The sequence below is a fragment of the Aotus nancymaae genome, unplaced genomic scaffold (assembly GCF_030222135.1).
Source record: "Aotus nancymaae isolate 86718 unplaced genomic scaffold, 86718_ANA_hifiasm-v0.15.2.pri h1tg000079l, whole genome shotgun sequence".
Taxonomy (NCBI): Eukaryota; Metazoa; Chordata; class Mammalia; order Primates; family Aotidae; genus Aotus; species Aotus nancymaae.
Window position 1 is genome coordinate 9,975,752 of NW_026988494.1, and position 27,272 is coordinate 10,003,023.

General features: G+C 40.1%; 1 long non-coding RNA gene and 1 pseudogene across 1 annotated transcript in view; both read left to right on the forward strand.

Annotated features, from left to right (window-relative positions):
• LOC135271457 (uncharacterized) overlaps positions 1-27,272 on the forward strand; it is a 213,206-nt gene that overhangs the window by 141,946 nt on the left and 43,988 nt on the right. Inside the window, exon 4 of the long non-coding RNA XR_010339601.1 lies at positions 1,785-1,990. This is a non-coding gene — a long non-coding RNA (uncharacterized LOC135271457). The remainder of the gene's footprint in view (positions 1-1,784; positions 1,991-27,272) is intronic.
• On the forward strand, positions 5,570-5,669 carry LOC135271504 (U6 spliceosomal RNA; annotated as a pseudogene).

Here is a 27,272-nt window from a genome sequence, read left to right on the forward strand (position 1 = left end):
GAGGATTAGTTTAATCTAGATAACAATATTTGTAAGTGCATTTAACCAGGAGCATCTCCAGTGCAATATTGTCCAATCTGATAGCTCATGGCTAAGTAAGGGGCTGCCATCATTATTCTTTTTTTTTTTTTTTTTGAGACAGGATCTTGCTCTGTCACCCAGGCTGGAGTGCAGTGGCACAATCTCAGCTCACTGCAACCTCTGCCTCCCAGGCTCAAGTGATCCTCCCACTTGGTGTGAGCCACTGTGCTCAGCCTATCAACATTCTTGATCAAAGTATCTCCACTCTTAAGATCCTGGGAACACTACATGGGTCCCATGATGATGTTTGCGACATATAGATTAAATGAGGCTGACAATTTAATACATCTATTAATATTAGTTAAGTTAAACTTCTTATTTTTTCATAAAACTAAATATAAATGGAAGTTTTAGCATTTTCTCCAGCACTCCAACAGATCAGTGCTGGACATTCTGTTTTGGAGATCACTGATCTAGATCAAGGGTGGTTGGAAGGGCTATGAAATTCTTTAATACTTAAAAGATTGTGTATTTAATTTAAAAAACTGATGGAAAACATGAGGTTTTGAAATATGTCTACATTATGGAATGGGAAAGTCAAGTGAATTAACATATGCATTACTTCACATAAATCCTTTGACACTTTTGATTAGATTCTGCCATATTGCTTACCATAGCTTTGGTAAACACAGTGGTGATATGGATGGATCACCATTGTACAGTCAAAGAAACTCACAGTAAAACATTCTGGTCACTTCCAGGGTTGTGGATTACTGGAGCTATCTCTGTTATATTACCTCTAATCACTAAGTGAGTCTTTGCTCTGTTTTCATAAAGCTGTGTTGTCCTTTTAGACTGGCTCCAGTGGAGCTCCAAAGATAAGCCAGAATGTCCAATAGCAAACAAGCTGCCAGGTTGGCCAGAGTGATTTATTAGGATTTCTTTCTTGGCCAATTAAAAAATAGTTGTCAAAAGCATTACTTTGCAGGACTCATTAAGGTAATGTTCAAATTGTCTCTAATAATTCCTTGACCATGATTAAGCAAAACAAATAACACAAAACAAAAATCTTCCTATTTCCCAGAGTCCTGGGTTTATCACAAATGCTATTAGTTCTAATGAGTTTGTTTAAAAGAAGAACCACATTTGGGAATTATCATTACCCTTTATTTTTCAACACACACACACATACACACACACACACACACACACACACCACTACATTGGTTTGTTTCTGAGTGATGTGTAAGGGAATTTAAAATATCCCATTTGGTAAATATATGTGCTAGTGTGAATGGGTAGAAGTTATCACTTTTAAACGCTTCATATAATATGAAGTGCAAGTAACAAGGCTCCTAGCTGAAATGATTAAAAAGTGATATTGTAGAAGAAAGTGTGGTCCCAGACTCTTCCTGTACCAGTGTTACTTGTTGAGATTGTTCCAAATCTGCCTATTCTCAGATTCTTCCTCCAGGATTCTAATATAGCAATAATAGGGAATTTTCAGATGATTCTTAGGAACACTGGAGTTTGAGCACCATTGGTCTAGGCTGTGTGTCAATAGAGATAAAGATATCAACTCACTTGTGTACACACTGCAGTCTGCTGCACTGGGAATGACTTATTTACTCTAGGTTCATTCACAGCTTCTGTTTATGGCATAATACCTTCTGAGATAGGCCATTAGGACAACAATGCCTCTGCTTCTTCCAGATTCTTGGCTGTCACTATCCTGACCTACCACCTGTGTCATATCCCATTAGGTTCTGTGGATGAGGCATGGTGCCTGGCACAGACTGACACACATTGGGACAAACTTGGCAGAGCAGCCAGAGCCAAAGCAAAAAACAGAAATGAACCAAGATACAACCTTTGTGGAAAACTCTTTTGAACAAAAGCAACTCTGTGGAGTATCCTCTCAGCTGCAAAGTGAGACAGAATTACGGGACAAGCTTGGCCACTGATAGAGGTAAAGTCTAATGGGCCTGGGGCTGGGATGAACAATGGGGACAGGATTGTTGGTTCCAAACCAGTTTCTTTGACTTGCATTTCCCAGCATATGTTCTATAGAACACTAATCTTACCTGATGTTCCAGGAATAAAGGGTTTCATGGTTAAAACCCTTTCTTGGATATCCCCTTTTTTTTTTTAAACTTTCTATTTTGAAATAATTATAGACTGAAAGGAAGTTGCAAAATAGTACAAATAGTCTTGTGTATCCTTCGTCCAACTTCTCCCAGAGGGACATTTTATATAGCTGTTGTACAGTGTCAACCAGGAAATTGATATGGTACAGAGTCATTAACTACACGCCTTTTTCCATTTTCTTTCTTTCTTTCTTTTTTTTTTTTTTTGAGACAGAGTCTTGCTCTGTTGCCATGTGCCAGGCTGGAGTGCAGTGGCGCGATCTTGGCTCACAGAAACCTCCACCTCCCGGGTTCAAGCAATTCTCCTGCCTCAGCCTCCCGAGTAGCTGGGACTACAGGCACGCGCCACCACACCCAGCTAATTTTATTGTATTTTTTAGTAGAGACAGGGTTTCACCATGTTGGCCAGGATGGTCTCGATCTCTTGACCTCATGATCCGCCCACCTCCCAAAGTGCTGGGATTACAGGCGTGGGCCACCACGCCCGGCCCCTTATTCCATTTTCAACATTTTTTACATGCATTCAGTTGTGTGTGTATGGTGTGTATATGTATAGTTTGATGCACTTTTATGCTGTGTGTAAATTTGTATAACCACATCACCACAAAATGGCTCTTTTATACCACCCCTTTGTATTTATCCCCTCTTTCCATCTCTGTCCCCTGGAAACTCTTATCTGCTCTCCATCTTTATAATTTTGTCATTTCAAGAATGTTATCTATATGGACTCACGCAAGTAAGTACAATTTTGAGATGGGGTTTTTTCCACTAAGCACAACGGCCTTTAAGATGGGTCCAGGCCGGGCGCGGTGGCTCAAGCCTGTAATCCCAGCACTTTGGGAGGCCGAGGCGGGTGGATCACGAGGTCAAGAGATCGAGACCATCCTGGTCAACGTGGTGAAACCCCGTCTCTACTAATACAAAAAAATTAGCTGGGCACGGTGGCGCGTGCCTGTAATCCCAGCTACTCAGGAGGCTGAGGCAGGAGAATTGCCTGAACCCAGGAGGCGGAGATTGCGGTGAGCCGAGATCGCGCCATTGCGCTCCAGCCTGGGTATCAAGAGCGAAACTCCGTCTCAAAAAAAAAAAAAAAAAAAAAAAAAAAGATGGGTCCAGGTTGTTGCATGCATCAATAGTTTGTTCCTCTATGTTGCTGAGCAATGTTCCCTGGTGTGACTGTACCATGGTTAGTTTAACCATTCATCACTGAAGGACACTTTGACTTTAAATCACCAGTTTGGGGTGATAATAAGATGTGAACATTCAGGTACAAGTTTTTATATGGACAGACATTTTCATTTCTCCAGAATAAATGTCCAAGAATATAATTGCCTGATTGAATGGTAGTTGCACGTTTAGCTTAATAAGAAACAGCCAGTGCACCATTTCAAATTCCCACCAAGGACATATGAGAAATTCAGTTTCTCTGCTTCTTCTCCAGCATTGTTACTGTTTTGTAGTTGTTCAAATAGGTATGTAATAATATCTCATGGTAATTTTAGTTTGCATGTTCCTAATAGCTAATGATTATAAATATCTTTGCATATTCATATTTCATCTGTATCTCCTCTTTGGTGAAATATCTGCTCATGTTTTTGCCCATTTTATAACTAGATTTGGGAGTTGTTTTAATTGTTGTTTTGAGGGTTATTTAAATATTCTAGATTCTAGTCCTTTGTCAATTATGTGGTTTACAAATGTATCCTCCCAGGTGATAGGTTGTCTTTTATTTGCTTAACTTAGTTTCCACAGCACAAAAGTTTTTCATTTTGATGAACTCTCATTTACTTTGTTTTTATGGACTGCATTTTGGTGTCACATCTAATAATCTTTCACCTAACCCTGGGTCCTGAAGATTTTCCCTTATGACGTCTTCTAAAAGTTTTACAGTTTTACATTTAAATTTGTTTAAATGCAATATATAGTCCTAGTTTTACATTTAAATCCGTGATCCATCTTAGATCATCTTGAGTTAATATCTACATAAGGTATAAGACTTAGGTCAAGATTTATTCTATTTTTTAAAAATTCTCAATGCTTTCTCATATATTAAGGGCTAATTAACATTCCAAAGTCAAATAAATGTATTTTTAAGTTTAACCTCCATTTCTGAAACTTGGCCACCTATTATGTAGCCAGTATTTATTGGGCAATTTCTGTATATAAGGCACAGGGTTGGATACTGAGAGAAGGGGCAGAACCTCTGTTCTCTATGAACTGGTTTATTTTTATTCATTTGCATACATATATTATTTGTTTATACAACACCCTTAGAACTGTATTTTGTGGAAATGTTACTAAAACACCAGGGATTTAGTCTAGATTCTGTGGCTCACTGCACAGAATGCCAATGACTAAGAGCCAATGACTGAGATGATGAGTACTAACAAGGAAGAAGGCTTTAATTAGGTGCTGCAGCTAAGGAGATGAGAGCCCCATCTCAAATCCATCTCCCTGACCAACTAAAACTAAGGACTTATGTAGCAGGGAAAAAATGAAACAACGTGTAAGAAAACAAGAAGTAGGAAGGGGCAAGAAGCAACCTGATGAATGAGGGGTCAGGCATCTCATTGGATATGGTGATCTGGTCAGTTTCAGTTCTTTGATACTTTTTTGGGAGAGGTTGAAGGTCATTTCCTGAGAAAGGAACTCAGATAAAGCAAATGTAGTTTCAAGTTTTAAGACCAGAAAGGTCAAGCTCTATGTTTATCCAAAAAAACTATCTGTGGGAGGATTTAGTTGGTTTCAGAAATCCTTTAGGAAATTCTGCTGAAGGCAGCAGATGGACAGAGAGACTGAGTCCGGTATCAGTGGAAGTAAAGAGAGATGCAAAATCAGAATGGCACACAGGCAAGGGCCAGGATCTGTTAGAAACCTGGAATCAAAAGCAAGGAGGGCAGACAAAGGAAGAGGGCTTGGGAGCTGGAGGGAGAGTGCCAGGGATCAGACATGTCTGATGGACTGTGATGGTCCAGTTTTTCAAGATCTGAGGGCCTTTTTCTTTCTTTATTATTTGCTGGGCAACGCAACGTTAGTGTCTGACAGGAACCAGCTAGGTTTATATACACACACATATTAAACTTTTTTTTTTGAAACAGAATTTTACTCTTGTTGCTCAGGCTGGAGTGCAACGGTGTGATCTCAGCTCACTGCAACCTCCACCTCCCGAGTTCAAACAATTCTTCTGCCTTAGCCTCCTGAGTAGCTGGGATTACAGGCGCACACCTATAAATTCTTTATCAAATTCTGGGATCTTCCAAAAGACTGAGTAAAATTATAATTTAATTCTACACAAGTAGAACCTCAATTGAATATCATCTACCAAAGCACTTCAATGTCTATCTTTTTGGGATCATGTCAAAGATCCTAAATCTGTGCTTACTTTAGTAGCAAGTATTAGTGTTTAATACATTAGTAATTGGTGCTTGGAATGATACAGAGATGATTAGCACAGCCCTTCGCAAGGATGCCATGCAAACTTGTGAAGCTTTCCATATTTTTATTACATTTGCTCAATCATATGTGGGAGCTAAAAGAAGGTGATCTTATGGAGGTAGAGAGTAGAAGGTAGTTACTAGAGATTAAGAAGGACGTGAAGGTGAAGGAATGAAGAGAGATTGGTTGTGTACAAACATATAGTTAGATAGAAAGAATAAGTTATAATGTTAGATGGTAGAGTACAGTGACTGCAGTACATATTTCAAAAATAGCTAGAAGATAGGGTTTGAAATGTTCCCAACACATGGAAAGAAATACTCAAGGTGGATACCCTGATACCCTGACTTGATTATAACACGTTCTAAAGATGTAATGAAACATCACATGTACACCATGAATAGGTAAAAATATGATGTACCAATTACAAAAGGACACTAAATCAAGAAGGAAGGCAGGCATTGCTGTTGGGGGTGTGGCCCTGGCATCTTGTGATGAGTACTGGACAGACACAGACACAGGTGGGGCATAGGAGAGGCAGCAAACTGTAGGTCACCTGGTTCAGGAAGCTGTTTTAATCCGTTTCGAATGTAATTAAGTTGTGTTTTCTGTTCCTAAAGGATAGCTTTCTCTTTGCTATTTGTCTACTCCCCATTTTTCTGTACTAAGGTTGCCTTATCTTACACTGATCAGGCAAACAGGCTATTAAATAATACAAGTAAGAAAATGTGAGAGAGAGATTGTTTAAAAGTGATCAAATGGCAAAGAGGATTCCTGACCAAAGGGAAGGAGGAATGGAGTGACATCTGCTATGTGCCAGTCACTGTGCTGTGTCTTTTCAACTGCCTGTCTTTATCCATTCTCATTACACACACACACACACACACACACACACACACACACACACACGAAATGGGTATTGTTATCCCTACTTAATTGATGGAAATGGAAGTCTGGTGGGCTACAGTAGACTGAGAACCTTTAGTCAGTAAGTGTAAAGGGCATTGCAGTGATTGAAACACCACTTCTGACTTCAGAGCGACACATTTTCTGCTGCTCTGCACCACCTCCTACCACTGAAATAGAACATTTCCATGTCACCGCCCTAGAAACAAAACATTTCACTCAATTGTTTTTCAACCAGGAAATAAAAATATTAAAAAAGCAAAGATGACCCCATTTCCTCTTAACTATATTTAATACAGGGAAAGTGATAAAAGAACACAGCTATGCAAGCCTGGTCATACTGAATTAGAAGGGCACAGTTTGTAGACAGGCTCGACAGACCATGGGTTCTGCGAAATGGATCCTGAGCCAGTCAACATCGATGGGGAAGAAGCCCACCTGCTCATAACACTTTGTGTGGGGCCTGGCTCAGTGCCTTAAAGTAGGGATCATTATGTATACAATTTGATAGTAGAAAGACAGAAAGGAAAAAAATACCCTGGGCTGTAGAAAAAGTGTTTAAGCTTTTTAGATTACAAAATAGGAGCTATAACATCCACTCTGATGGCACAAAAATTAAGTCTAGCCACTAAATCATATCAAAGCCAAAATACAGAAAAGAGATGTGCTTCCCGTTAGAAGACCCACATGCACAAAATCTAATCGCGTTCCAGCTCAGCCTCTCCAATACCAGCTCCTCCTGGTCCTGTTTCTGGTGCTGCATGACAAGCTCCCCCTAGTGGGAAGCAGGGACATTTTGGCATCCATGCTCAGCTGATTAAGAACAATAGAAAAGTCTCAGGGTTTCCATTTTTTTAAATGCTGCATTAGTTGGACACTGAGCTAAAACCAGAGCCAAAACCAGTGGATTTCGTGGAATGCAGATAAGAGTGGGACTTTTCGCCATCCCCTCGTGTTTATGCTCAGGAAATCCTAATAGGACACACCCTGAAAGTGCAGGGATGTCTGAACAATCCCATTCATGCCTGTGCGCATATCAATCAGTCTCTCTCAATTCTTACTTCCAATGGGACCCAACAATGAAATGCATCCTAGGTTGTCATAGACACCGTATGTGGTGCACAGAATTGGAAGGGCCCTTCCCTATGCTGCTGACACCTGACTTAGGTGAGTAGAAGGCCAGCTTCACATCTGCTTTGCTTTCCACTTTACTGTTAGCCTTTGCGTGCACTCAAAGGGCTGCTGATAAGATCTGTCCAGTGACATTTTTATGTGCCCTTCAATCTTATTTTACTAACAGGTCAGCAACCTGAAACAAACATAAGGAAGCTACTTGCTCCAAATCACATTAGAAGGTTGAGCATATGACTACTACCAAGAGGAATTGGAGACACAAGGGACACCATCTTGGAGGCTAATTTGCTATGTTCACTTCTGAATAGCCCTTGTCTTGTGAATGCCTCCTGATTACTACTTAATTTACTGTCCCTCGTGTAAGAACATGTCAACCTTGATGTTGTCACACAAATTATAGGCTTTGATGCTTGCAGCACTCTTGTCTCTTCTGGAAGGTAGTCTTTCATTGTCTTGCACAGGGCACATGTACTCTTTCCCTATGATATATAAGCCCTGGTTCTGGGGGTAACAGGTGCAGAGATCTCCCTGACTTGCTGCCACTAAAGACCTTGCTTCCATCTGTAAGTTCCCCCAGTAAAACGTCCTTTACCAACACACTGGAGTTGTCTGCCTTGTTCTTTGTTTTCTTGGCTCTTTTGGCATTTGGGGGCTGCTTTGCATAGATGACCCCTTTCATGGAGCAGGCGTGTTCCCATGCTATCCAGCTGGCTGCTGACACTGGCATAGGGCAACCCTCAGAGAGAACTGGCCACCTCTCCCTTCACGTGTTGAAAAGAGCAAGAAGTACAGGGCTACCCCACAGGCCAAATGACCAATGCCCTGCTGGAGCAATCCAATTCTCACTGTTAAGCTGGGCACTCTCCAGGAGACCAAACATTCTGTACTTAGGCAGCCCTCAAGAATCAAGTTACACCCTCAGCAGTGGAAAAGTTAAGCACACTTTCCAGGTTAAAAATTCCTTGTGTTGCAGATCTCAGGATAGGCTAAAAGCTCTTCTGGGGATCATTTATCCCCATTAATGTGCTGTCATCAGGGTTGGGGGGTATAACTTACAAAGAAAGTCATGACACAGTGATACCACACGGTATCCATCTGCCATAGAAAGAAATTTATTGTGTCACATGGATTTGTGCAATATAAATATTTCTTGAAAGAAAGAATGAATGATGACATCACTAGTTTTTAGGCACTGTTTTTTGAGAATTTGCATATATGGAAGTTGAGTGTTCTGAAATTAGCACATTATGGATATGGAAGGAGTCAACTAGCTTAAGGTAACGTAAGAAGCTGCAGGGAGCCTGAGACAGAGTAGGATGAGGCAAGAAGAAAGACCTGGAGTGGGGCCAGCACTGTGAGACTCACACTTGGTCCTTTTAACAGGGACCTCCTAAGGTCTAGGGGATGGGATTAGCTCCAGATGTCACTGCACCCAAATGTCTCTCAACTGCTAGGGAGAGAAGAGAGGAAGGCAGAGAAAGCATGAGCAAGCCTGGCTGGGGAGGGCTCCCAGGGTCCTTGTGGCAGAGATGACTCTACCCACACTTGAGAGACTGATGTGTCAGGAAAGCATGCAGAGGTAAGTGAGATGCTAGGTCAAGGAATCAGAAAAGAGAGTCTGAAGGGATCTGGGAGTAGATATGGACCAGAGACTAGAACCTGGCCTCAGAGGTTCTGGAGGGTGAGAGGGCAGTGCTGGCCAACCACACAGACCAGGCATTGGAGCCAGTAATGGCCTAGGTGTGCTGGCTGCAGCCCAGCTCAGAGCCCAGGGGAAGCTGGCTGCATTTAAAGAACTTAGGCACTGCAAAAAGTTATACCCCTAAACTGTGGAGATGTTGGCCAAAGCTCCTTTTAGGAGTGTCAAGAGCTGTGTATCTGAACCAGTCCTAGTACTGACCCTGATCTTGATAATGTGTTTACGTGTGCTCTTGAGTTAAACCAATCTACAGAGGCCATCTGGAGTATTTGCTTCAGTCCTTCCTTACCCCACACAATCCCCCTAACGCTTTGCAGAATAGAGACCTCTCAAATACTGTAAGGAAAGTATGCAAATTTGGGTTGGCCTAATTGGTTTTGTGATTTCTGTTTGGTTGAGCTGTCAGGAATTTGTTCTGATGGGCTTGGTAGGGTGACAGAGTTATTCATTAACCAGATCCAAGAAGGCGGGGGAGCCATGTACAACCTGCCAAGCACTAGTGGTTGACCTCAAACTCTAGAAAGGCTCCCATCTCTCTCAAGTGGAGTCTTACCACGTAAGTCTCTCCATCCCCCTACTAAACGTCATTGAATACAGAATAAAGGTACATGTTTATGGCTCTCAGAGGGCAGGGACCACGTGATGCAATCCTTTGCATCTACTATTAGACACTGTCTAATATGGTAGCCTCTGACCCCACATAGCTTTCAAACCCTTCATAAAGGGCTACCCTGAATTAAGACGTGCTGAATTTTGAAGAGTTAATATAGAAAAATAATGTAAAACATCTTATTAGTATGTTCTTACATTAATTATGTTTGGTTAAGGAAAATATATTATTAGAAGCAATTTATTCAGTTTCCTTTTTTTTTTTTTTAATGCGGCGACTCAAAAATTTAAAATTCTGTACAAGGCATGGTACTTCTTGTAGGTAGTACTGTTTAATACCTTCTCTGGTGGCAAATCCAAATCACAGATCTTATATAATTTGGATAATAAACCCCCTTCAGTCACCAGTGAGCCCACACTGATAAAAGAAATAAACTGATTGCAGAGCCTTTGAGATCTCAACCCAATTAGACACTGACCTTTGTTCCTTCTTTTCACAGCCAGTTAGGAAAGAAATTACTCAGAGGAAAATCTTAACCATTTCTATCAACTGAAAGTCTTGTCTCAGACCCAGACTGACTTTCATTCAATCCATTCTCTGAAATTTGAGCATCTAACTGCAGCCTGCCAGGGCTCATCTAGCTGAGACAGGGATCCTTCTGGAAAGAATAGGCACAGTCTCTGGGTGCTTCTAGCTTCTGGCCCTGTTCCCTCAAAAGGTCAGTTTCAATCTCAGATCACACAGGTCATGTGCTAGAACTTCTCCCCGTGTTCCCCCAGGTGCCTGATCAGCCCGGCAGAGCCTGAGTTATGGGTCACAGTTCCAGCAGTTGTTCTTAGCTCTTTCAAAGCCGCACTTAACACTGATCCTGAAGACTTTCTTTTTCTACATCACTTTATGCTTGGCTGGGATTAAATGGAAGACTTATACCATCAGCAAATTGGCTTTCCACACCTCACAAACCAACTCACATGCTTACTCCCAATCCTTGAGAATACCGAGTCTAATTCCCAAAGTCAGCTGGTATTTCAGGCCAAGATCAGCTTGAGCCTCCATCCAAGGCGTAGTGAGAATGGCCTGTTTGCCTAAGAGGATTAAGTGGAGGACAGCCAGCTAAGCTTCACAGAGACTTTTTAATGACTTCAGCTCTAATCGCTTCCTGCTCTAGGCCTCATCAGCCACTACCAGTCATGACTGGGCTTTTTTAAGACTGATGTCACTAATCTGTTCCACTCCAAGGATGCCAAAGCCCCTCTCTTTGTTGTCTCTTTTGCTTCTCCTTTACAGGCTCCACTTTTATTCTTCTGAAGAATGTAACCCCCTTGCCCCCACTCCTCCTACCTCTCAACCTGCCTCTCTCATCTCACCAATTTGGCCTTCTCTCTGAGTATTTTGGACAGGAAGTAGAACCTCATTCACAGGCTCACATCATCATTTTTGGAATAACTTATTTAAATGGAACATTCACTGTCACAAAAATAAACTTGCATTTCAGGGCCTGGTGCTGTGACTCACACCTGTAATCCCAGCACTTTGGGATCCAGGCAGGTGGATTGCTTGAAGCCAGGAGTTCAAGGCCAGCATGAGCAACACAGCAGGACCCTGTTTCTACAGAAAATTTTAAAATTAGCCAGATGTGGTGGCCTGTGTCTGTAGTTCCAGCTACTCAGAAGGCTGAGGCAGGAAAATTACTTGAGCCCAGGAGTTTGAGACTGTAGTGAGCTATGATTGCACTACTGCACTCCAGCCGGGATGACAGAGTGAGGCCCTGTCTCTAAAAAATAAAAACAAAAATCTTTTAAAAAAGAAACCTGCATTTGATCTGAGAAAGCAGAGACGATATTTGTGAGCAATTTCTGGCCCCAGTTGTCTATGACTTGGAAAACCTGTTTACCCACAGTTCACCTCTTGATTGTGATATAACTTCTTTTACTTGGTAGTTGTCACATTCAGCTAGATCCAAAGACCATGATCAAAACTCATGGTGCTCTTTTGTATTATTGAAATCTTTAAATTATTTTGGTTTTATAATAGAGCTACCTTTCCTCTCTGGTCAAGGAGCTGTTAGAGTGTGTGTCAGCTGGAAAAAAAATTCTAATTACAGTGTCAATATTTTAAAAATATTTTGGCACTAGGCTTACTAGGTCTACTGTTTTGTGAGTTCTGTGTGTCCACTGTCCAGTTTTGGTATTAGTGTTATATTGGCTTTATAAAGGACATTGGACATGTTGATTTTCTTAAGAAAAAATTTTAAAGTATTAGAATGATCTCTTTCTTAAAATTTTTAAATTTAAAATTTCATTTGTGAAATTATCTGGGTCTGACATTTGGACAAATTATTCACTTCATGTATATTCATTCCTTAGTTTTTCTAATTTATTTGCATAGTTAAAAAATAGTTTCTCTGTCTTTGTGTTATTTCCCACTCTCCTTTCTAATTTTATGTATTTGTATGTTGCCCCTCATTATTGTTTAGAATATTAATGGTTTATCTATTTTATTTAAAAGCAACAGGACTTGGATTCATTTCTTTTTCTCCCAAATACCATTTTTTAAATTTATTCAGTTCAACTCTCATTTTTATTTCTTCATTTTGTTTTTTCATAATGATCTTGTGTTCTTTTTCAAACATTTCAAGTTGAATAACTAATGCATTATTTTGCTTCTTTGTATTTATTAATGCTAAGTGCTTAAGCCTAATAATTTTCCTGAAAACATTGCTTTAATCATGTTCTGAGGTTATGAAGTACAGCTGGCAAATTTATTCATAATTATTATTGTCTAGGTTTTCTTTTCTTTTCTTTTTTTGAGACAGAGTTTCGCTCTTGTTGCCCAGGCTGGAGTGCAATGGCGTGATCTCAGCTCACTACAACCTCTACCATCTGAGTTCAGGTTATTCTCCTGCCTCAGTCTCTGGAGTAGCTTGGATTACAGGCACCTGCCACCATGCCCAGCTAATTGTTGTATGTTTAGTAGAGACGAGGTTTCACTATGTTGGCCAGGTTAGTCTCGAAGTCCTGACCTCATGCAATCCACCCGCCTCAGTCTCCCAAAGTGCTGGGATTACAGGTGTGAGCCACTGCATCCTTGGCCAGGCTGGTCTCGAACTCCTGACCTCAGGCAATCCACCTGCTTCAGCCTCCCAAAGTACTGGGATTACAGGTGTGAGCCAGTGTGCCCTGCCTATTGTCTAGGTTTTCTGCACAGATGTGCTGTGCTCTTTGCCCTGAAGACCTGCTTGCTTTCGTTTTTTGACTTTCCCCTCTTTTATGGTGAGCAGGGCTGGTAGAGGGCTTGTCATTTAATATACAGATGGGCTATCCAAGGGTTTCTTCTTATGACATCCACATATCCTGATATTCTGAAATGACAAACTCTATTAATCTGTTCTCATACTGCTAATGAAGACATACCCAAGACTGGGTAATTTATAAAGGAAAGAGGTTTAATTGACTCACAGTTCTACAGAACTGGGGATGCCTCAGGAAACTTCACAATCATGGCAGAAGGGGAAGCAAACATGTCATTCTTCACATAGTGGTAGGAAGGAAAAGTGCCAAGCAAAAGGGGAAAAGTCCTTGATGGTTATAAAACCATCAAATCTCATGAGAACTCACTCACTATCACGAGAACAGCATGGTGGTAACTGTCCCCATTATTCAATTACCTCCCACTGGGTTCCTACCATGACAAGTGGGAATTATGGGAACTACAATTCAAGATGAGATTTGGGTGGGGACACAGCCAAACCATATCACAAACTTAAGAATACCACAATATCAATGTTTTGTTGTGTTTTTTTTTCCTCCCTCCTGTGTCTTCTCTGGGAATGTAAACCTAATTGTTCCAAGCATAGCACTTTAGGTTGGATTTCATAGAATACTTTATCCTATTTTCAGAGACATTAACATCCTGCTATAGATGTGGTAAACACATGTTGCATTCATTCATTCACCAACAGTTACTGAGTGTTAAGCGCTGGTCTGATTTGTGGGTATTACTTGCTCTTGTTAATTTTTGCTCAGTCAGATCCAAATATTCCTCAGGATGGTTTGGGGAGCTATAGATATAATTTTCTGGGTGTTTCAGAAAGGGAAAGTGACCAATAGAATTTTATCCCACCATCTGTTATCTGATGTGTCAGTAGTTAATTTTTTGAAGAGTATTTGAAAAGTGTTTTAGACTCATGGAGCTCATATGAAACTGAAGCTTGGTTTCCAAGTGACCATCTCCATCAACAGAGGAAGAATTTTCTTGGCTTAACTGTTTACCTAAGCCTTAACTGATCTTTCATCTTCTAAATACTATTCAGCCTTTATGCTCCTCTTCCATCAAGGAGGTAGAGTTTATTAGCCAGAATTACTCTGTTGAAAACATGGGCTTGGGCAGACTGGAAACAAGAGACAGGGGGCTCCCTTTTGTCCTTGTCTAAGGAGAATGCTCAGACACTCAGCTCTTTGCAGACTTGACTCTGAATCTGAAAATGTGCTCAGGTTCTTTTGTTCTTGCCTAAGGTAGGCTGGCAACAACAGCTGACGTGGAAGGTCAATAAGTGTGTCAATAAGCCCCTGCCTGGAGTCCTTTTTTTCCCACCTGCAAAATTGCTTTGGTCAGCAGAGACCCCGACTGAGAGGAGCCCTCTGTCTTTGGGTCATGCAGTTTCTGTTCATGCCCCTGGACAAGACTAACTCCAAAGAAAGAAAATCGAAACCTAATCATAAGTCACACTGGAGGCTTTACATAAAACTGGAAAATAATCAGATGGAGTTGAGCATCTCTCAGTCAGATCTTTGCTTGGGGTCCTCTAACTTATCAATGTGATGGCCTCTTTCACCCTGTGCTGGATGCAGCAGGCTTCTAGAGAGCAGCTTGGGGACTGAGGCCAACTCTACATTCAGGGAGGCCGAAGGCAGTGCCAGGTGAGTTTGGATGCACTTTCCAGCCACCTGCCTCATGTTATGATGCTGCAAAATGCTTCCAAGCCAGAGACTCACTTCATAGGCTGGCTCAAGCTTTTGAAATTAAATACCCACCAGAAACAAGCATTGGCAGGCTCTCCTTCAGGGATGCAGTAGAGGCAGAGACCTTGGCTTTATCTCCTCACAGCTTTAGGTGATGGAGCATTTTTTAATTTGGCCTCTATTTCAAGCACTTTCTGAAAAAAAGAGCATAACCAGGATATTTCCAAGGCAGATGGTGCTTCTGTTTGTTTTTTTCACAGGAGTGTGTGAGAAATGGAGACAGAGTGATTGGAGAGATGAGGATGGGGATCAATGGTCTCTGAAGGCCCCCTTGCTTGTGTGAGGGTGGGAGCTCAGGTGCGGGACAGTCTAGGTATGGGGAAGGGCTTTCCTCTACATAAATTTCTGGGGGATCTAGAAGTGACTTTCACAAAATGCTTCCCTTCTGGACCTCACTCTTTTGAAAGGCAAGATTTGTCTAGCTAATAAGGAAGGTAACAGATAAAGATATCAATAAAAGCAACATTAAAGTTTTCCCAGGGTACACCAGCCTAGCCCTTCCTGAGAACTGACAGAGGCTCTGGGTTAAAAAGTACCTCTCCTTCCAGGACTATCTTTGAAACACTAAATCTGATTTTTATCCTGCGGACATTTATTAAACTCCAGTGGCCAGGCCACAGGAGAAAAAGTCTAGGGACTTCACAAAATAGAGACTCTAATAGAAGATCACACAAAAAACTGGGCCCCTGGGGCTTATATCTTTAGTATGACCACAAATTAGATAGAAGCTTACTCCTCCCCGCCAACTACTACTACTGACCCCAACCACTGCTCTTACCCTGGACATCAAGGAAAAATGTCTTTCTCCAGCCTTAGTACTTGGGTAAGAGAACAAAATATCTGCCTTGATTATTCGGAAACACAAAGACGTGGTACAGTTTTCCAGCTTTAATTCACACTACCTGGTTAGTCCCAAAAAACTCATGCTGAGAATTAGTGCAGAATGCCGCTGACTTGGAAGTGACTCTAGGCTCATGGTACCAAGAAAAGCAAATCCTCTCAGATTTGTTTCAAATAATTCCCATTACTAGGACTTTTAAAACATATGAGCTCACCAGCACAGATCACAAAACTCACAAAGATACCATGCTCTAGAAGCATCATACAGCTGAAAAAACAAACAGCAGATTTAGCCTCCAAAAGGTTTCACATATTGGGTTATCAGACGAAGAATATAAAACAAGTATTTTAAATTATGTTTAAAGGTAAAAAAAATAGAGAGGTCTGTGTTAGTTTGTTAGGACTGTCATAATAAAGTACCACAGACTGAGTGGTTGAAACAACAGAGATTTACTTCTCACAGTTCTGGAGACTAGAAGTCCGAGCTCAGGGTGTCAGCAGGGTTGATTTCTTCTGAGACCTCCCACCTTGGCTTGTAGATGGCTACCTTCACCGTCTTTATACGCTCATTTCTCTGTATGTTTTGTGTCCTAATCTCCTTTTCTTACAGCAAGGCCAGTCATATTGGACCAGAACCCACCCTAATAACTTCACTGAACCTTAATAACCTCTTTGGAGATGCTATCTCTACATACAGTCATATTCTAAGGTAGTGAAAATTAGGACTTCAGTGTATGAATTTTGGGAGTAAACACAACTCATAATAGAAAATATAAATATAAATAATGAACAAAATAATTAAAGGTTTTTAAGAAGATTCGAGAAAAAATTCAACTAGAAGTTCTAGAAATGAAACATAATGTAACAAAGTTTATATAAACCTCAATGAGTGGTTTGAGAGATTAGCATGGGTGAAGAAAGAATTAGAGAGCCAAAAGGCAGGCCCATAGTTTATCTACTGCATTGTCCAGAAAGAAAAAGGGATAAAGAGAAATGTTCAGAATTAATGAGACGCCAATCCTCAGATTCAGAAATCCCAAGGAACCCAAGCATGATTTCTTACAAAGAAAGAAATGTACACCCAGATACAGCCTAATGAAACTTCAAGATAGACAGATTGCTTACAAAAGAGTGACAATGAAATTGACTTCTTGAAAGCATTCATAGAAGCTATAGGTTATAGTGGAACAATATTTTGTTGTTGTTGTCATCATTGTTTAATTTTTTTTTTTAACTTTTATTTTAGGTTTGGGGATTGTTTCATGGGTGAACTCATGTCATGGGGGTTTGTTGTATACATTATTTCATCGCCCATAAATTAAACCCAGTAGCCAGTCGTTATCTTTTCTGCTCCTCTCCCTCCTCCCACCCTCCACCCTCAAGTTGACCCCAGTGTCTGTTGTTTTCTTTTTTGTGAAACCATATTTTAAATATGCTGAGAGAAAATAACCATCAACCTAAAACTGTATATGCCATGAAGATAACTTTCAAAAATAAGAGTGAAGTTAAAAAAATTTGAAGTAAAGAAAGACAATGATTAAAGGAAATTCTGAGGGCTTGTCTTAAGCACAGGGAAGACAATTCAAGTTAGAAATATTGAGATGAAAGCATGATGAGATAAGAAAGTGGCACATATGTAAGCAAATCTTGAAAAAAATTACTGCATAAAACAATGGCAATAAACTTCTGTAAATAGAGGTATAGTTGTGAAATACAAAGCAACAATGGCATGCAAACTGGGAAATGTAAGAGGATTAAAGTGTTCTAAGTTCATGTAATGTAAAGAAGGAGAGTAAACCTATTAATTAAATTCAGAATATGATAAGTTAAATATGCTTGTTAACATTCTAGGATGAGTTCTAAGAGAAGAGAATTTGTTATATAACTGTATTAGTCAGGGTTCTCTAGTGGGACAGAACCAATAGGATGTATGTGCATATAAAAGGGAATTTATTAGCGAGAATTGGCTCACAGGATTACAAGGTGAAGTCCCATGACAGGCCATCTGCCAGCTGGGGAAAGAGAAACCGGAAGTGGCTCAAGTCCAAGTGCGAATGCCTAAAACCAAGGAAGCCCACAGTGCATCCCTCAGTCTGAGGCAGAAGGAGATGGAGTCTGACGTCCAAGGGCAGGAGGAACAGAAGTAAGCATCCCACGTGGGAAGAAAAAAGAATCAGAAGACTCAGCAAGCAAACTTATCCCACCTTCCTCCACCAGCCTTGTTCCAGCTGCACCAGCAGCCAATTGGATGGTTCCCACCCACACTGAAGATGGGTCTTCCTTTCCTAGTTCACCACTCACATGACAGTCTCCTCTGGCAACACCTTCACAGACACACCCAGAAACAATACTTCACCAACGATCTAGGCCTCCCTCAATCCAGTCAAGTTGACATCTAATATCTAATATTAACCATCACAATAACTTTCCAAATAGTAGAGAGAAATAAAAAATAATCAGTTCAAAGGAAGGCAAAAAGAAAGGGCAGGGGAAGGAGAAAAGAAGAGATATGTAATATACATATACGTGTGTGTGTGTGTGTATATATATATATATACATACATACATGTATATATATATACACACACATACATTTAGATTTAATAGTTATGAAAGATAAAATAAGAAAGAGAAATAGGCCAGTCACAATGGCTCATGCCTGTAATCCCAGCACTTTGGGAGGCCAAGGCAGGTGGATCACTTGAGGCCAGGAGTTCAAGACCAGCCTGGTCAACATGGTGAAACCCCGTCTCTACTAAAAACGCAAAATTTAGCCCAGAGTGGTGGCACACACCTGTAATCCCAGCTAGTCAGGAGGCTGAGACATGAGAATCACTTGCATGCTGGAGACAGATTGCAATGAGCTGAGATTACACCACTGCACTCCAGCCTGGGCAACAGAGCAAGACTCTGTCTCATTAAAAATGAAAAATTTTTAAAAAATCTAGAAATAAAACATTTCAGTGATTACATTCAAATGAACATAGATTAAATGCCTCAGTTAAAAATCAAAACTTGTGAGACTGAATTTAAATGCACTTTTATGAGAGACACATCTAAAACACAAAGATCGAAACATTCAAAGTACACAGTGGAAAAAGATACAATAGACAAATCTAAATGAAAGAAAACATGTCACTCTGCTTTTAGACTTTAGGGCAAAAATGGTTCTAGAGATCAAGAGGCTCCCAATGTATTGGTGGAAGTTTTAGTTCAACAGAAAAATACAATCTAAACTAATTGGTACCTAAAAACTTAGTCTCAAAATACATAAGGCAAAATGAAAGAGACCTGATAAGGAGAAATAGACCCCATAGTAGGAGACTCAAATAATTCTCATAGTGACCGGACAAATATATTTTTTAATTTAAGGAAAGCACACCAAATTGGAATAATGCATCAGACAAGCCATGCAGAAATAGGTTCCAAAAATTTGTACTGGAGTCCTTGCAGATCTGTGGCTGAGAGTTATGCTGTATGCACAATGGACAACAATACCTGAGGCTTGCCAAGTAGCAGCCGCTCTACGAGAAACAATGAGATGAGAGATCAAGCTAGCAGTGCTGTGGACATGAGTTCTGACCCTGGCAGAGAGCAGAGATAACACTTCATGAACACCCCTGAAATCCAGGTCAAACACAGCAAGCTTGTGTCTTAAGGGTACAGATGACATTCTAGAGTAAATATTTCTCTAAAGAAATCAGATGCTACATGTTTTAAACTTTGAAGTCCATATAGTCTTGGTTGCAAATGCCCAACTCTGCCATTGAGGCATGAAAGCAGACATAGGATAAGACATAAATAAATGAGTAAACCTGCTTTCCTGTAAAACTTTATTGGCAAAAAAAAAAAAAGTGTTCGATGTGGTGATGTTGGCACAACTGTGTGACTATACTGAAAACCACTGATCTATATGAGTAAATGATACGTGAATTATATCTCAATAAAGCTATTTTAAAAAAAGCAAAATAGACAGTGCACCAAATTTGGCTTGTAGGTCATAGTTTGCTGACCCTTGCTCTAAGAATATGACTCATAGGCCAAATTCTGCTGTTGCTTGTTTTTGTAATAAAGTTTTATTGGAGCACAGCCATGCTAATGTGTGTCCTTACTGTCTGTGGCTACTTGCATGCTACAATGCAGAGATGAGCAGCCATGCAGGCTCGTATGGCCCTAAAATTTAAAATATTTATTGTTTGGTCTTTTACAGAAAAAGTTACTGATCTCCGATATACAGCAGCACCGATCAATATAATTTTCTGTAACAGAAATGTTCGGTAGTTGCACAATTTTAATCTGGTAGTCATTGACTCATATGGCTATGAAACACTTGAAATGTGACTATGGCAACTGAATAAGTACATTTTTAAATTTTAATTAAATTTATTTATTTATTTATTTGAGATGGTGTCTCACTCTGTCATCTAGGCCAGAGTGCAGTGATGTGATCATCACTCACTGCAGCCTTGACCTTATAGGCTCAGGTGATCCTCCTGAGTAACAGGGACTACAGATGCACACCACCATGCCTGGCTAATTTTTGTGTCTTTTCTAGAGATGGGTTTTTGCCATGTTGCCCTGGCTGGTCTTAACCACCTGGGCTCAAGAGATCTGCTTGCCTCGGCATCCCATCCCAAAATGCTGGGATTATAGGCATGAGCTACTGTGCCTGGCCTAATTCACTTAAATTTGATAGTCACTCTAGTACAACCTACACCATACCCACTCTTAAAAAACCTATAGGATGGTCATGAGAGACGGTTTGGAGAATGAGTTCTTTAAGATAGCACTTAGGAAACACTTCTGACTTTTTACTTATCTGTAATATGAGAGCATAAAACCGAACATGCACATTCCAAGGTAATCAGATAATAATCTAACTGCTTGCTAAAATGATTCTGAGGAAGATAGTAGAATCGAGGTCTCTACAATGTATTATCTACAATGTCCAGTATTCAGTTAAAAAATAATTAGGCTTTCAAAGAAACAGAAAAAGATAATTGATAATCAAAACAAAAAGCAACCAACAGAAACTAAGATGGCCCAGGTATTAGACTTGCCAGCAAAAGACTTTAAATCAATTATTAAAAATATTGTCAAGGTCCAGGCGCAGTGGCTCACACCTGTAATCACAGCACTTTGGGATGCTGAGGCAAGTGGATCTCTTGAGTCCAGGAGTTCGAGAACAGCCTGGCCAACATGATGAAACCCCATCTCTACTAAAAATACAAAATTAGTCAGGTGTGGTGGCACATGCCTGTAACCCTAGCTACACAGGAGACTGAGGCAGGAGAATCACTTGAACGTGGGAGACAGAGGTTGCAGTGAGCGGAGATCGCACCACAGCACTCCAGCCTGGGCAACAGATTGAGACGCCATCACACACACAAAAAAACTGTCAAATAATTAATGAGAGATGTTCAAAGAATTAAAGAAAAATATGAATTTAATGAATTAATGACTATGAAATCTCACTTGAAAAATGGAAACTATTTTTTAAAACCCTATGGAAACTCTAAAACTCAAGTGTATAATACCTGAAATGAAAAATTCACTGAATGGGCTTATTAGGGATGACAGAAGAAAAACTCAGTAAACTTGAAGACAGTTCAATAAAATTAAATCAATATGACAAGTAGAAAATTAATTGAAGAAAATGATCAAAACCTCAGGGATGGATAGGACAGTATCAAATGGCCTAACTTACATGCAATGGAGATTCTAAAGAAGAAGAGAATGAGGATGGTGGAAAAAGACATTTGAAAGAATAATGGCCCCAGACTTTCCAAAAGTTGTTGAAAAACACAAACTTTTAGGTTTAAGAAACTTAGTGAACCCCAAGCAGGACAGACATAAAGAAAACCACATCTAGGCTCATCACAGTCAAATTGCTGAAAACCAAAAATGAATAGAAAGTAGGGAAATCAGCCTGGCACGGTGGCTCATGCCTGTAATCCCAGCACTTTGGGAGGGTAAGGTAGGTGGATCACTTGAGGTCAGGAGTTCAAGACCAGCCTGGCCAACATGGTAAAATCCCATCTCTACTGAAAATACAAAAATTAGCTGGGTGTGGTGGCACATGCCTGTAACCCCAGCTACTCGGGAGGCTGAGGCATGAGAATAGCTTGAACCCAGGAGATGGAGATTACAGTGAGCTGAGATTGCATACCACTGCACTCCAGCCTGGGCAACAGAACAAGATTCCATCTCAAAAAAACAAAAAAACCGGAAAATACGGAAATCATCCAAAAAACAAAAGACACATTATATATAGGAAAACAAGGGTCAAAAATAACTTCTAATTTCATATTAGAGACAATGGAGGCCAGAAGACCAGAATTAACACCTTTAAAATGCTGAAAAAATCTCACCAGTCTAGAATTCTATATAGAGTGAGAATAAACTTTAAAATAATGGTAAAATTAAGACACTTTGAGATAAACAAAAGCTAATAGAATTTGTTACAGGCAGAACTGAACTGCAGAAAATTTCTCAGGGTATCCTTCAGAATGAAGGGAAATTGTAGAAGATATAAACTTGAATCTATGGTAAGAAAATGATGATTACTAGAAATCATGCTGCAAAATGTCTGACAGAAGATAGTGATGAGAAGACAGACATTTTTGTGTTCTTGACTTTAGCTTAATTTCCTGTTTGGAACTGTCTCTTAATTCTGCTATTCTTTTAACTTCTTAACTAGATTTTTAACTGATTAACTTTTGGTTTTTCTTTTTTAACGTAAGCACTTAAAATCATGAGTTTCCCTGTACATAATATTTCATTTATGTCTTACAGATTTGGAGGGAGGAGAGGCAGATTATTCTCCTATATATCTTTCTGTATTGAAAAATATTTAATGGCACAGGGATATACTAATAATAATACACTGCTAAATATAAAAAGTGACTAATAACAAAATACAAACCACATGATTCTAATTATTCCAAAAAGACACATGTGCCTCTTTGTATCATACATGCATAGGAAAAGAACAAGAAGAAAATGCACTAAAATATATACTGTTGTTGTATTAGTTTATCTTCATGCTGCTGATAAAGACATACCTGAGTCTGGGAAGAAAAAAAGGTTTAATTGGACTTACACTTCCACATGGCAGGGGAGGCCTCAGAATCATGGCGGGAGGCGAAAGTCACTTCTTACATGATGGTGGCAATAGAAAATGAGGAGGAAGCAAAAGTGGAACCCCCTGATAAACCCATCAGATCTCGTGAGACTTATTTATCATCATGAGAATAGCACAGAAAAGTCCAGCCCCCATAATTTAATTACCTCCCCCAACACATGGGAATTCTGGGAGATACAATTCAAGTTCAGATTTAGGTGGGGATACTGCCAAATCGTATCAGTTGTTAACCCAGGGCAGTAAGATTACAAGCATTTTTAGTCTTCTTTATATTTTGTATATGTCTATAATGAGTGTGAATTATTTGTCTAATTAGAAAATAATTGCAAGAGAGGAAAAGAACTAATACTTACAGCATTGACAATTCAACATGAGGAAGTTTACCAGAGGGGAAACAGTCTGCTTATGTTGTCTTGAATAAATATTACTGGAATTTCCTTTAATGTCCCAGACTCATGGACATCAGCATATTCAAGGGAATAATGAATATGCCCCTGACAAGCTTGCCTTCTTTGCCATGTGTCTAAGAGGTGGCCTGAGCCTAGTTTTGTGATCTCACATGACTGCTTACTGTGTAACATGCAGCCTCACTCTCCTCTCACTCAAAGGCAAGATGAGGTGAGAGAAGATTCTATAGTTGATGACAAGCATTCAAGATTAGGGTCTTAAAAGAGTAATACACTATGCTCTAGAACCTGAATGTTTCAAATAACACATAGACAATTTCTAGTGAAATTGTCTTATTGCCATATTTTCCTCTTGAATTAGGTTTGCTCTTTTTCCAATGAAGCTTTCTACCAGAGAAAAAAAGGCAAAGAATATGGTTTTTCTGATAAAGTCCCATGAGAATGCTCTGATGACACTGGAAAAGCTTTCTCTCATTCATCTACTCACTGTTGACTTGGAAAATAGCCTCTTCACCTTCAGAAGAGAGAATAATGCTGAATTTTTCTGAATTTTTAAGATGAGAAATGATGTATTACTAAAATGGTAAGCTCTCGCTGAAACAGGAGATCTTCCAGCAGTGTGGGTTTGAGTTTTTCCATCCCTCCCTCCCTCCCTCCTCCCGCCTGCCAATAAATATTTCATTTTTAAATTTTTTAAAATTTATTTTTCATACAGTGCTTGTTAAAACACAGAATGAATGCTTTGTTGTTTACTTTTTATTCCTTTAATTTATTTATTTAGAGGCAGGGCCTGGCTGGAGTCCAGTAGCCCAATCATGGCCCACTGTAACCTTGAACTCCTGAGCTTCAGCTATCCTCTCACCCATGAATGTTTCTGTAGAAACATTCTACAGAATGTTTCTACATTATGTTTCTACAGTATGTTCTACATACTACTAGGCACTCTAAGGAAGAGAATATAAGATAATCTTTGGCCTTGAGGATTTCATGAGCAAATAAAAAGATACATGCACAGAGCTAATTATAATGCAAGTTAGACTGAGTGAGTGCTAGTGTTTATTTATCATCTATATTTGAAATGTCGAGGAGGAGATGTTTTAAGAACCTAAGTCATTTCCCTTGCCTTTAAGTGACTGATCTTCTCACTTGGGGTACAGAATGTAAACCTGCCAGACAAATCCTGGCAAAATTCCCATGAGTGACCTTGGATTCAGAGTTTGAGGAGAGCAAATGAAAAGAAAAACTCTGCCTGGCCCATAGCTGTGCTTTCTCCCTGTCCTCTGGAGCAACAGTGGTATGTCTCTGAAAATGTACATCATATATGTGTGTGGGCAGGTCTGCTGGCAAATATTTTTACAAGCTGTTTTCATCAGCCCTTTGCCTGCTCAACTGAAATTCCCAGGGCTCAAGAGTCACATTGCTTAACCAGGGTAGAGCTGTATTTCCATGTATGATTGGCAAGCCTGGCATTTAAAGCACTAACAACAGCAGTGTGGATGCCCTAGCAGTCCCAGGAGCCCATTTTCTAGACCAGCTCTGCTCAGTGGAGCTTTCTGCAGTGACGGAAATGCACACATGCTGTGGTCACCAGCCAAAGCAGCTAGTGAGCACTTGAGATGTGGGTGGTGAGACCAAGAAAGGAATTCTTAATTTTGTTTAATTTTAATGAATTTAATTCAAATTAAAATACCTTAATTTTATTGAATTCAGATTTCACCCATGGCTACTGTATTAGACAGCAGAGTTCTAGATCCTGAAACTGAAGAACAGGGTGAGATAAACAGTCTTCCTTGAGTGAATAGTGGGTGCTCTGGTAAGTCACAGAATTACGTAGCTACCAGAGTGGGTAAAAGCAGACCTTGGACTTTAACAGCCAGATGAGCCCATGCCACAGGGTTCATCCTCTCCTCTCATCTCCACCCCCACCCCCAGCTTCAATATAGTGGCTTCTAACATTTTTTACCCCCATGGAACAAAGAACTTGCAAGACCTCTTAACATGACCTCCATTAGCCTGAAGACTAATCCCCTTTTCCCTTGCCTTGGCCATTTCAAACCTTTTCATCAGAGTGAATGGAAAGATTAGGACACTGTCAGTGACGCACCAATAAAGAGTGGGATTGGGGCTCAAAAACCTGGATGATTTAAAATGTATCTAGGTAATTCTCCCAAGCTGCCAGGTTTGAAAACCATGTGGCTTCATACTGCAAATAGAAACACAGTACAGAACTCACCATGATGACAGCATTTACTCACACAACAAATATTATTGAGCATCTGATATGAGGTGGGCATTCAAAGTAGTTAGGGAAATAGGAGTGAAAAAGACAGACAAGATTGCTTTCATGGGTCTAGTATGGGGAGACAAAAATAAACCATAAATAAATTAAAAAATAAGTTGAGGTGTAGAGTGTTAATTGACATGGAGAAACATAGTTGTGATGCGATAAAGACTAGATTTGGGAGCTACTTTAAACTGTGTGGTCAGGGAAGTCCTCTCTTAGGAGATGACGCTGATGCCAAGACTTACATGGTGCACAGTTATTGTACTGAGGTCCTGGGGAAAAGTGTTCTAGGCACAGCAAGTGCAGAGGTCCTGAATCAGGAACAAGCCAGGGCTGCCTACAGGTTAGAAGACAGCCAGTGTGAACATGCAGAGAATGGAGGCACGGGGGACAGGGGTCAGATTATGCAGGGTCTTACAGGCATGGCAAGTTACCTAAATTTTATTCTGTAATGTGATTATAAGCCATTAGCAGGATTTATGCAAGGGAGTGATATGGTACATTTGCACGCTTAAGAGATTATTGTGCCCGTTGGGTAGCGAATGCATTATAGTAAGGCAAGTGTGGAAACCCAGAGATAGGAATCCTTGCTATGCCTAGACAGAAAATGACAATGGCTTGGATTAGGGCTGTAGCAGCGGATGTGGTGAGATATAATTAGATTCTGGACATATTGTGAAGTAAGAGAAAATAGGACTGGTTGGTTGAATGTAAGGTATGATAGAAAAAGGGAGTCAAAGATACATGATTCTTAAGTTTTGGATCTGAGCAACTGGGTAGTAGTTGATGGAATCATTTGTTGGGCAAATAAAGAATAGGGGAGAAATAAGCTTTGGAGCCATATCAAGAGTTTCATTTTAGATATTCAAGTTTGAGACATCTGTTAGACATCTAAGCAGAGGTGTCATTGAGGCCTTTGGATTTAGGAGTCTGGACTTTCGTGGGGTGATGAGGACTGGAAAGATAGATTTGAGAGTCATGAATGTATAGATGATTTGAGACTGAAAGAGATTACAAGGAGAGGGGGTGCAGAAGAGAAGGAAAAGGGAAAGAAGAGGAATAAAGGGAAGACAAGGGAAAGAGAGGGAAGGGAAATGAAGAGAAGGAAAAGAAAAGGAAGAGGAAAGAAGGGAAAGGGAAGGGAAAGAAGACAAAGCAAGAGAAGAGATCTGGAGATTTATTTTTGGGGATTCTAACATGAAGAGGCAGAAAAGTCAAGCTGATAATATGATAGGAGGAAAACCAAGAAAATTTCTTCATGGGACCCCAGAGAAGAAAAAGATCCATGAAGGAGGGAGGGGTCAACAGTGACAATAGCTCTTAGGAAGGCCTGTAAGATGGAGCAGAGAGTTGAACTCTGGATCAAGCAAGTGGGTACCACTTGAATAGAATTGAATCGATGGGTGAACTTATTGGGAGAGAATGAGCAGTGAGAAAATAGAGACAGTAATAATCCATGACTTTTCAGAACTTTTGCTATAAATGGAAGCAGAGAGATCGGCCATGGTTGGATGGGAATATAAGGTCAAGGGAAAGCTTTTGTTTTGTTTTTAAGATGAGCTATCTCAAATTAGATGTATTTGTCAATGGGGAGGATGTGGGAGTAGGAAAGATTTTGAAGGTA